We start from the raw sequence: 12073 nt of genomic DNA on the forward strand, positions 1-12073 counted from the left end.
TGTCCTTGGCCAGCGCAGGAGTGCTGGCGATAAGCAGGTGTCCCTCGCCGGCGCGTGGAAAGAAGAGTCAGCTGGCCTTGCAAATGCTTTCCCCAAAGACAGCTTCAGTCGTTGCATTTGTGGGGCTTAGTCCATTCACTCTTGCTGTGAATTACAGAAACCAGACCTCTCATTTTTGTATGGACTATATCCACTAGCAACCAGCTGGCGCTGGTATTTGATATCAGCTGGGAGCCTGGTCAGGAAGCTTTGATTTTTCTTTCTTTTTTTGTTTCAAATTTCCACCACCTTCTCAGCCTTGCTCCCCACACCCTGCCTGGTTCATCCACTTACATGTGCCCCAGCAGTATGCCGTGGGTAGGCGTGAGCTTGCCTGTCACAGGCACCTATGCAGTGCCAAGCTATAGGAACTTCCCTGATGTGTCTCGCTTTGGGCAGTCTGAACTCAGCATCATTTCCACGAAGCTGGAGAACAAGGCTGTGTAGCTCTGGAACAGTCTCTTTTTTTTTTTTTTTTTTTTTTTTTTTTCTTTTTTTTTTTTTCTTTTCCCCAGTCTAATGCATTTCCATGCCTGAAAACGGGTAGGTATACAATTTATTAGAAACAATGCTTAGAAAGCTAAGGGTTGTAGCTTTTAAATGTCTTGTGTGTTTATTTTTATGAAAAAAAAACCCCATGTTTCCTCCATTAATGTATAATATTTACTTTAGGTACAGCAGAAATCTGATGTTGAGTTGAGTTTCAAATTAAGTAAATCTCCATTTATGAAAGTCCTAAGTGCCTCTGTTTCCAGATCTCTTCACGGTACATTTAGGCTCTCTGTCTGTGTTGGAGGCTTAAAGCTCAGCAGCTTGAGCTCGGATCTAGCAGGAAGGGAACTAAACATTGGTCTGACTTTCAGGCTGTATTAAAGGCTGGTACCATGGAGGGGTGCAAAAAGCCTTTCATGTGGCCGGAGGAGGAACCTCCAGAGACAGCCTTGGTGGAGGAAAGTCTAGGAGCAAGGTGAAGACGGGAATCTAGCCTGTTAGAGGCACAGGATAAGGTTTCACTTCTGGGGGCTGGTTCCTTTGCTAAAGCAAACAAAGCCTTGGTTTTCATTTTGCTCATTTGGTTTTTCTTTTTCTGGACATGTATTGCTTTATCAAGTGATGCAGGAAGGTTCCAAAAACTTAGTTCGCAACAGGACGCTCGAGCAATTTCTTTTCGTTTTAAAGGATTTCTGTGTGTTGATTCCAATAAGCTCAGCATGGACCACCGGACCCTCTTACAGATTTAGTGTTTTGGGGACTTAGTCACCCACAACGTCTTCCTGCAATACGTCATGCATGGTGGCCATCACTTTACCCAACACCAGTGGTATGAGAAAGCTGTTCCATGTGTATGTTTGCTGGATCAGGACCAGAGAATGCGGTGTTTTGCAGGATGGGGTATGAGACCGCTGCTCTCCCTGGTATCCAGTTTATTAGCAGTCTCTGAGTAATGAATGTAAAGGAAAGGTGGCACCTATCTCTGGTGCCAGCACCGTTGTGCTTTCTAAGCTTTGTGTCCAGCTCAGTGTGACTGTGTGCCTTGCAACAAGCATCATTAGCAGGTAATTGTCCCCTTCGGAAATCAGGTGAAGCCTTTGGACTTGCCTTTGATTTGTCCAGTGTCAAATGAGTACTGTAAGGCTCTCAGCCCTGTCCAGAGAGGATTAGTTCTCAAGGATCTCAAGATGACATAGGTTAATAGCAACTGTGAAAATCTGTCCTTTCTTCTTTTCCTGCACTTAATGCTCTGTTAAGGTGGCTGAACCATTCTTAGAAGAGAGGAAAACAATTTGTCTCTACTGGCACAAGCAGATTTTCTGGCTCTGTCATACCCTTTTCCAGTATTCTACTGCTGGTTTTATTGTTCTGAATCAATATTAACTAGAACTGGTAATAATAAAACTAAATAATCAGCCCAAAGTCAGCCCAAGAAAAAAAAAAAAAGAAACAACCAAAAGCTCCAGAAGATGTTGACATCTTCCCACCCCCTCCAGTGTTGAAAATGTCAAAAAAAACTTATGTACTGTGGGCTTTGGAAAAATACGTTAGTGGATGAGCAGTGCTTCTGTTAGACTGTGCAGAGACTAGCATCCAGATGCCGCGGGTGATGGTCGTGAGGAGCTCTGCTCTCGTCTGTGGAAGCCTCCCTGCAGCCATCTTCCCGTCCTAGAATAATGAGGCACATTCCTGCCTTAACAAATCACATTAAATACCACACCTTCTCCCCATCTTCTCTGCCAGGCAAAACTCACCCTGAAGTGACAGGCACTAGCATAAGCAAAGCTAATTCACTAACTTATCTCTAGTGTACCGTATAATTGATTTCATCAAATAAAATCTGTGTAATAAAGCTCCGGAAGTTAAGGGAAAGCTACAACTTAATTGTAGTTCAGCCAAGAATCAATTTCTCATTTTCTTTCTTGTTTTCTGACAATTTCTGCTTATTGGTGAGGGCCAGAAGGGATGCAGATTTTACAAATGTTGGTATCCTCTGTACCACTGGCATTTAATATCCAGACTAAAAAAGAAAGGAAAATTTTGCAGGTATTTTTTGCATCAGCCATAGTAGGGAAACGTCTGAGTCAAAACAGTTGTCCAGCAATGAAAAGCTTTACCCCTGTATAAAGCTAAATATGGTTTTTATCTGTAAATTTTTGTTTTAGTTCTTTCTGTAGTTTCCCCTGAACACAGGGTTAGGGAAGAAATGGATTAAGACTAGCCTTTTTTATGGTGCCTCCATTTCAGAGATGCAATAAAAATTTAAAGCGTAATAAGAAGTTAAAACATCAGCCCTATTTTGCTGAGTGAAGATGTTTAGGAAATGTTTTGGATAAAACCTCTGCAGTGAAACCCTGCAGTCATTCAAGCTGATAGATATTTAGCTTTTCTTTTCTTTTCAGTTCAGAATGAATGCCATATCCAGGAAGAAAAAGGAGGGATTGGACCACATTTTCTGGGATGCCTGGGTAGTTGGAGGAGTGATGGATGCTCTAGATGAACGATGTTGCATAGGCATAAATTGCCTGTGAAGTATATGCTGTGGCAGTCCAGCCCATCCAAAATGCAACCTGTAGTTTTTTGTCTAGATAGAACTGTTTGCCTTCCAGGTGCTTTTTTAGAAATGGCTTGGATCTTTCCAGTGGGAATGTCAGCTGCAACTTTTGAAAGCTTTATGAGGCTGATTCTTTTAGAAAACCTCCATTCTACTCCATCTCTCAATTTGTTGCTGCTTTTCATAACCAGAGTGAATGCAAGATATGTTTTGGCCAAGTCATAAGCCTTAGACTTTTTAGGGGAAGATGCTAAGGGGAGTGGTGAAGTGAGAACTGGCGTCTCCTCTCCCTAATCATGTCAGCCTTGGGATTTCAACATGGGCTGAGTAAGAGGTGGCTGCTGAAATGGAGGAAGCATCATCTCGATTCAGACAACACCTCTCACTGCAGCACTAGTTCCTATCCAGATAGGCTGAACATGCCAGATGCAGCAGCCTGGGTTCAGTAGCATTTTTTTAAAGCAGTCGTACCATTGCAGGTTTTTTGATTTGGGGATGCCCCATGTTTGTTCTGCAAGCTGAGATTGCACAGATTAGGGACCGTCAGGAATGGAATGAGCAGGAAAAATGAGAGCGCTATCCAGAGCCCTAAATTCCTCTCACCCACCATCCACCTTGTTCTCCAGTGACCTCCAGCCTACATGCTGCAGAGCTGGGCTTCACCAGAGATACTTCTGCTTACTCGCTTTGCTTACACAGCTGGTTTTTAAGTACGCTCTCGGAAAACATACATTCAGTACAAATATTATCCCTATACATCCTCCCCCTGTTATTTCTTGTGTGCAGGATCAGCAATTTGCAGCATGTACCTCGAATCCCATAAGACGCTAGAGCTACCCTGAGAAACATCGCCTTAAAAAAAAATCCTTCACCAGGCCACCTAAGAGGAAAATGCAAATGGTGACTGAAAGGTATAGCGTCCCTGGGATGGGCAGTGTTTCAGCCAGGTCGTAAAAAGGTGGTGGATCCTGAGAGAGGTTTCAGTCTGTGGGGAGAAATGGTGACGTGTGAGATGGCTGGCTTTGTGCAGCTCATTACGCTCCCGTTGCCGATTTCTAAATGGAGTCCTGTTGCTGAGAGAGACCAGGTTTGCTTTTACTAAAAACATAGGGGTGGGTTTTTTATTTTTCTTGTACCAAGGTATGTAACTTTAGATGGCTATCTCTGTGCCTGGTCACCTCTGAGATTTTCTTCCACTGACATTCACCTTCACAAGCTACAAAGAGGTAAAAACTACAGTGGCTTGCTGCGTCTTGACTAGTGTCTTGCTTTGATATGAATCCTCAAGGTAAAAGAAACACCTCGTGCAGCGAAAGCAAAGGCTGCAGTAGCTTTCATGAGGCAGGCTTAGTTCCCCTGGAGGACTGACATCCCCATTTTTGAGGCCTAATTGCATGAAGTCCCCTGTGATAATTTCTTAGACAGTGAGGAAAAGTGGCTGGAGCCAGCCTCCGGCATTGAGGGGTACAAGCCCGGTGGGTCTGTGTAGTGTCTTGATACGGCAACAAAGAGATCCAAAGACTTGGAACAACAGTGATCCTGTTGGATGTGATTAAAGCTTTTTTTCATCCATTGCTAACACAAGTTGATCAATATTAAAACGCTTCACTTAAAGGTGCATTTCCTTGGTGGTGATATTCTCATGATAAGGGAATGCTCTTGTATTAAATTGTTGTTTTTGAGTGGAGGCAGTGCTTTTAAGAGTCATTGGTCTGACACCGGGCTGATGTTGTCAGCTTGGCCACACAAGGCTATTACAAATACCCATCAGCAGCATCTGCCTTTGTGCTAGCCTGGAGGGACCGCAGTCCAGGCTTCCTGACGCTACCCAGATCTGCAGCAGTAAGCTCGAGGTATTGTGTTAGGAGTTCCCCTCCTTTGCTCCGGATTACAGGATCAACCAACGCTGTGCTTCCTACCTGCGCGTTATCCCGCGCCGAAGGGGAACCGGCTGCACCTGGGGCTGCCACGTATCCCTTCGTTCTTCGCTTTGCTGGTGATATAATGTCATGACCCCCTGTCTCGGCTTGTAGCAGTGTGTGGGGTATTGATTTCTGTTTCACAAAATGATAGCCTTCAAAGGATGGCTGGGCATAATGAGTTGGGCAGCTGCCAATAGCTCTGTGTCACCAAAAGCCTATAACTCTCCATGTGTTAAAGCTTTTCTGCTCCTCAGTAGTTCAGATGGCTTTGTGTCTGTAAGAGCAGGCACAATTTCTCAGGTTCTTGGGGTGCGCCTACATCTTCTGAACCCTTTTTGAAGTTATTTCTGCATTTGATTTGATAGCCTAAAGCCCACAGAAAGGAAGAATCGTAGCTGGTTTGTAGGCATGCAACCTCCACGTTTCACTTGGACAGCATAGCCCACTTATAAACCCTAAGTAACAGCTGTTTTGAAAGCCCTCTGCAGTATTGATTTATATTTTTCTGCAGCATCAGCGTCACTTTAAAGGACAAGGGATTTTATAATGCAGTTGTAAATTATTCCTATGAGTATCGTAAGTGCCTCATGGGAGTGCATGAGCACTCAAGATGCTTTGTAATTTATTTCTTCTCATGTTTTTCAGCTATGCAATAAACCATTTGTAAATACCCAGGAATGAGGGTGCTTACAGATGGCGCTGACATGCGCCAGGCTCATAGGAAAACCCTTGTATCGTCTGTGGGAAGGAGAAAAGGAAGATAGAAATGATAAGTCTAAAATTTTCCTGAACCTGTGTGGCAAGTGTGTGCCACTGAAGCTCCTGAAAAGGCTATAAACATAGTAATTTTGCTTCCTGGGGTCCCCACTGGAATCCCTCCTTGCTGTGTTGTGGCTCATGCTCTGAAGTTAGCTGCTCACCTGACCTAGTAAAAATCTAGGCAGGTGTGAGCCAAACCTGCTAAGACCAATTAGCATCAGTGCTTACATCCCCCAGTTTGTGCTAATGTGTATCCCGGTGATGAGGTACAGGTGAAAGACTTAATGGTCCTGTTGCTCCTCTGAGAAGCAGAGGGTTTTGTAGAGAGGACTGTCTCTGCCAAGTTGCAACTGCTGCTGGTGGGACTCAACCACAGAAGCAACGAAGAGCTTAGGTTTTTCTGTGCTAGTCTTGGTGAGCAATTCCTTTTCTCAAATAGTGTAATTCTCTGTGGACGTAATCAGTTGTGTTTCAAAACTATACAGCTTGACAATCAGTGGTAAGAGTATGTTTGTCCAGGTCTAACCTTGGATGGTTTGGACAAACATAACTTGTATTATCTTCAGCAGAGCTATGTTTTGACTCTCAGTAGTGTTGTTTTACCCTCTTTCTCATTAAGTACTTGATGGGCTGTTTCATGTTGAGCTGGTAGCATCAGGTCCTAATGGATGTCAAAAGTGACTGTCCCAAGTGTGGAGTTTCAGGTGTAACTCGGTGAAGACCTCAATGACCAAATGTATGCAAAGGATGAAAAGCTTCAGTTGCTTCTTGCTGGTGAGGAAGTCTTATGTCATCCCAGATAATTTTTGAGAATAAATGAATGGCTTTGTTTTCCATTATTTGAGAGAAGCCTCGCATGAAATTTGCTGGAAGAGTGCTCTGTTGACTTCTAAAATGACAGGCACCTGCAGGGACTTTACTGTGCTAGAGTCTCGAAGCTCAGCGTAACAGCTCCCCAAGATACTGACCATCTGGGACTTTGAATGAGCACATCAGATATGCTGTTTTGTCTTTAGTCGTTTCTCTAAACTGCCACTGTGCTTTCCCAGTGCTCCTTATCATCTGTATTATGTATTTTTTAACCATAATGACCTTGAAAACACTTGTAGCCACTTCATCTGGCTGTGTTCCCCTGTTAAAGTCCTGTGTTAATCTGTGGATTTGTTACGAGGATGTAAATGCTGGTGGAAATCTTACAAGGGCATGTTTTTCTTGAGTGGGGAGACCAAGAGATTGCTGTTCAGTAAGTAAACAAAGAGAAATAATATTTATTTCTGTCTTGACATTGGGATTTCTAGCTAACCACTCTTCCAGGCGTGCCTACCGAATGCCAGCAAATTCTTGTAGGTAAGGCAGGGCATCATGGTCCTTTGACAAAACAAAACTCAAGGCGTTGAGATATCATCAGCGCCGCTCTCCCCACCCCCGTCTGCTTATATTAGCTGATGCAAAACTGGTAGTGGTTGTATCGCTCACGGCATAAAGTAAATACCAGTCACGGCAGAACATTGATCTCTGTAGGAAAGGAATTGTTCATGGCATGTTGACCTGCCCTGAACTCCTGGGCAATCACAAAGCATTATTGATAGTTACAGCACAAACACAGTAAGCAGTACCTTTTGCTCTGTGCAAACATACTGTGCATGCTTGTGAGACCAATTATGAGTCCCAGTGAGTGAAATTCGTTCTTGTTTTGCTTATGACCTCCCAGCGTGTCCTCGCTTGCACAAGAAGTTTTTCTGAAGAGACTGATCATGGGCTCCAGATGTTTGCCCTACCGTGGCTGGCTGTCCCTGCTAACCAAACACCTGTCTGTGCTAATAAATACTTCATGCCCAAATCTTGAAGAATAAAACAAAATGCCTGCCTTGAAAAACCACGAGAGCCCCAAAAGCGTGTGTAACATCTGTTTCACACGACCAGTCATCCTTGATGTGTGAGCCTCTTGCCTTGAACAATTAAGTGCTCAGTGAAGATGTTGCAGACCTATTGGAAGTGCCTTTTGACCCTGCTTTCATCCATCTGGCCATTAATAGCTTGTTCAGGGATCCAGAGGATTTAGACTGACCAGCAGAAATTGCAGCTGGCCTGGTGGCTGTCCTGCTGCTTGCAGTTTTTGTCTCCTGGCTTCATGTAATAATTCATAAATAACCCTCCCTTGCTTCTGGAGCCAGTTGTGGGTGTGTGCTGATTACACTGCTGTGGTTGACATCAGCATCTTAACTCTCATCATTGCGGCCTGGCTTAAAAAACAAATGTATCTTTTTTTGTTCTTGTCAAGAACATGATTAACTCCTCCTGTTTCTGTGCAAGAAACATGATGGGCCTGTGCAAGAAAAAAGTGATCCACTTGGAGCAGCTGCCTCTGTTCTCCTCTGGCTGGACTGTGTTTCTCAAGATACAGGAGGGATGCCAATGAAGCAATGTCTCTCCTGGGAGAAAGTTGGATGAATCATGTTAATGGAGCTCCAGCAGAAAGCTTCACCCGCAAAGGGTGGGGAGTAGCAGTTGATCTAGACCAAATGATGACTTAACCTTGCCTGAAAATTAAGACGTCATTCCTTCGATTTTTTTTTTTTTTTTTTTTTCCCCCCTGCTGGAAGACTGAAATATTTCCATGAAACCCAACATGAAAACTTAAGTGTTTGATTCCCCCCCCCCCCCCCATCGAACACCCCCCTGTTGTAAAGCTCCCCACCAGCACTATTGGTGGGCCAGGGAATTTTCCAGAGCTAGCCTGAAGTTTCTATTAGGCAATGCAAGGCGTTGTTGGGGTTTTTGTTTGATTGATTGTTTTTTTTAAGAAAGCCAAGCAAAACAACTGGTGGTGAAAAATTTAGTACTTGATTCGTCCTTATAAAACTATCTGCAAAGTGAGAAGGCATTTTGCAGAGCTATCCGCAACTTGCTTTTAAAACTGAATTTCCTCTAATGCCATAAGTAGGAGTTAATAAACAGCTTAGGTGTTTGTTTCATTTTGGGTGCCTAATCAGTTCTCAATTTGTTTCAGATGAGACATGTTAAATTTATCCCATGACGCTGTAAGCTTTCTTTCTGTCCCTTAAATCGCCACCCTCTCTTTTCAAACATTATTTTTTGTTCACCTTTCTGGCGTTCAGTTTTAAGTAAATATTTTAAACTTAGAGGAGTGTGATTCTCTGCTTTCCGCTCTCCTGGCTTCCTTGAGGACAGCAAGGGTTCCCACCAATTTATGCCGATAGACTTGAAATCAGCTCCAAATTTCTTTCTGGCCTTTCATTTGAAAGCTATTTGGGTGGAGAACAACTTTTTGGCTATTTAGAGAGTGGAAAGGAGCCTCGGGAAATCTGTTTTTTTTTTTTTTTTCTCTTTGACAAGTGCCAGTAATATCATGCTTGGAACACAATTACTTTTCTTTTTCTTTTCTGCCTCATGAACTTGGTGCAGCTGAAAGGTGATGGAGCAGACCCTGGAAATGAAAGGTCCTGCAGAAGGAGGAGAGGATGGGCCATCCTGCATGCAAAGGGTGGAGTAAGGTGGCTTCTTTGGCTTTCCAGTAAATCATATGTAACACCACCCATCAGATTCTGTGGATGACTTCAGACTGGCTTGGGGATGAAACACCACCAAGGGATGATATTTTACTTGCATTTTTAAAGCTCTAGGCAGAGTCTCTGGTCCAAGTCTGGTTGGTAGCATGTCAGTGTGCACTGGGAAGTCTTGTAACTGAGCTCTTAACTTTTTATGTTTTTAAGAAGGAATGCTTGGCTTTCACTGCTTCGCTAGGGGTTTCTTCATGTGCTTTGAAATGTGACTATCTGTGAGGTAGTACCGGGGTTTTTTCCACCCCCTTCTCCTTAGTGACTTCCCTTTTTTGCATTTCTTGTCCTGCTTCTTCTGGTCCAGGCTTAATTGCACCAGTCAGGAGAGATGGAGTTGAAATGGCCGCAGCTTTAAGTTGGATACTGTTTGGTGCATTAAAAGAATCGCTTAACTCCTTCTCCATCAGACTTATGATACTAAAATCAATAATTCAACCCCTCTTCCAATTAGTTTTATTGGTGCTAGCTGTCATGCCATGCAGAAAGGGCTCAGATACTTTGACTGCAGTGCACTTGATACCTGAGCAGAGAAGGGGCATGTAATAGATAAAAAAACTGTGCAGGTCCCCTCCTCACTGTGACCTCTGCTGATGGGCGGGAAATCTCCAGGACTGGTTTTCCTCATGTTTTTGCTGTTGTAGATGGAACTGATTGTTAAAAAGGAGGGTTAAGTTGGTCCTGCACATACATGTCTCAGGGAAGATAGGGGCTGAGAAGCAGAGGTGCTGTGGTGACGGATATTTTTCATGAAGGAAAGATGCATCTATTAAAAAATACTTGTGCTTCCATGCATATAACCCCTAGACTTGTCCTCAGCAGTGCAATCCCCACAGCACTGCTGGTTAGATGAGAAGAGATCATCCCAGAGCTCCCTGAGATCACCGGTGGTTGGGCACCTGCCTGTAAAGCCACTGTAGGGAGACTGATCTGTGCCTGCCTTCTCTCATTGCTAATCTGGAGGAGAGACGTGTGCTGGGAATGCCTGTACTAGAAAGCTACTGTTAGATGGCATTGGTTGGCTGTGAATATTCATGTGTGACTTGTTTTTAGAGCAAAAGCGTGAGCAGGGCTGTGGCACTGCTAATTGCAATTGAAAGTGTTAATTTTCACACAATGGTAAAAGAAATCCCAATTTGCGAAGATTTCACTTGAGTCAGGGGTGAAGTTCCTGACAGTTTTAAAGAGTGTAGATGTGAAATGCTGAGTTTGAATATTGAGTCCCTCTCAAAATACTTTATTTCATCTGAAAGACTCCCAGGCTCTCTTAGTATGTTACTTTGTCAAACCTACCTTTTTTTTTCCTAGAGAGGTTGGAGTCTTGACTTACTATTCCACTTACTATTGCAGCTTTGTTTAGTGGAGTTTATACATTTTTAGATCAAACATTATACAATCTGACCAGGAATTGTGCAATCACAGTGGGAGATGGGAAGAAGCAGCGTAATTTGTTCCATAAAAAGGGGATCATTTACATTAGAGCACAAGTTGGTTAATAAAAGGGGTTGTAGTGAAATAAAAAAAATAAATATGTAGCTTTCCCTGGGCTGTGTTTAGAAATAGTTGCACTCAGATGGGGAATGTGGCGCTCATGCCTTAAAGGAGATGAAGCCAATCTCTGTGGTAAGCAGGTACCCTGGGCAGACTTGTCTGCATTGAGGTAGTTTTGTCTTGTCTGAGTTGATGCGTCCTTGGTGAAGCTCCTGCCCTGTCCATGTTGCCAGGGCTCCTGGGTACAGCCCCATGCATCTTTGTGCTGCAATGAGCTGAGCTGCTCTGCATTTTCCCTGGCAAAGCGCAGAAGATGTCCCTTTGCATGCTTGAGAGAAGGGGATGATGGAAAGGGACTGGAAAGACTAGAGGGATTTGACCAGATCCTTATTGCAAAATGGGGTGGATAATGAATGCCAGCAGAAGGACTAAACTACATTTAATGTTTATCCTGAGATTAACCAGCTGTTCTAGGTTGGAAATCATAGAATCGTTAAGGTTGGAAAAGACCCTTAAGATCATCAAGTCCAACCGTTAACCTAGCACTGCCAAGTCCACCACTAAACCATGTCCTCAAGCACCATGTCTACCCATCTCCTGAATACCTCCAGGGATGGAGACTCAACCACTTCCCTGGGCAGCCTGTTCAGTGCCTGACTGCCCTTTCAGTGAAGAAGTTTTTCCTAATATCCAACTTAAACCTCCCCTGGCGCAGCTTGAGGCCGTTTCCTCTCGTCCTGTCGCTTGTTACTTGGGAGAAGAGACCAACCCCCACCTCGCTACAACCTCCTTTCAGGTAGTTGTAGAGAGCAATAAGGTCTCCCCTCAGCCTCCTCTTCTCCAGGCTAAACAACCCCAGCTAAGCTCAAGCTGGGGATAGCTCTGGGGACACTCATCAGGCGCAATAAAAGGTGATGTTCAAGGACGACTAAATCTTGTTACTATCCATGACTTGTTTGGGGGTTGTATGTGTTGGATCCTTGTAAGACGGCTTTGCACTCTTAAAGTGTTAACTTTGGTAAAATTACCAAATTACTGTGGTTTGACTGCTGGGTGGATAGAGGATCCTCCTGAGTATTTGCTGGTCAACCAGCAGCTCCAGCCACATTGAGAAGCTGGAAAATTTGAGTGGGGTATGTGTTACGGGTCTGGGCAAAGGGCTGGTGAGTCAAACTGCTGCTTCTGGATCTGAGGTCTGGGAAGGAGGAGAGTTGGGGGGGAGGATTTTCTACTTTTTT

The 12073-nt window shown here is 43.9% G+C and overlaps 1 protein-coding gene across 17 annotated transcripts in view; it reads left to right on the top strand.

Annotated features, from left to right (window-relative positions):
* The window catches only part of ACKR3 (atypical chemokine receptor 3), a 48327-nt gene that overhangs the window by 20190 nt on the left and 16064 nt on the right, over positions 1-12073 (top strand). For 3 of the 17 annotated variants that reach the window (XR_015699162.1, XR_015699167.1, XR_015699168.1), the window contains one exon: positions 9193-9276. The exons of 11 other annotated variants lie outside the window; for them this stretch is intronic. The gene's annotated coding sequence lies outside the window, so the exon portion shown is untranslated. Of the gene's footprint in view, positions 1-3871; positions 3997-9192; positions 9277-12073 lie in introns of all 17 variants that reach the window. 3 more of the 17 variants (XR_015699160.1, XR_015699163.1, XR_015699164.1) reach the window with 2 other exon arrangements.

This window comes from Nipponia nippon, unplaced genomic scaffold (genome assembly GCF_047370975.1).
Source record: "Nipponia nippon isolate SJK-2023a ecotype South Korea unplaced genomic scaffold, ASM4737097v1 scaffold_5, whole genome shotgun sequence".
Lineage (NCBI taxonomy): Eukaryota > Metazoa > Chordata > Aves > Pelecaniformes > Threskiornithidae > Nipponia > Nipponia nippon.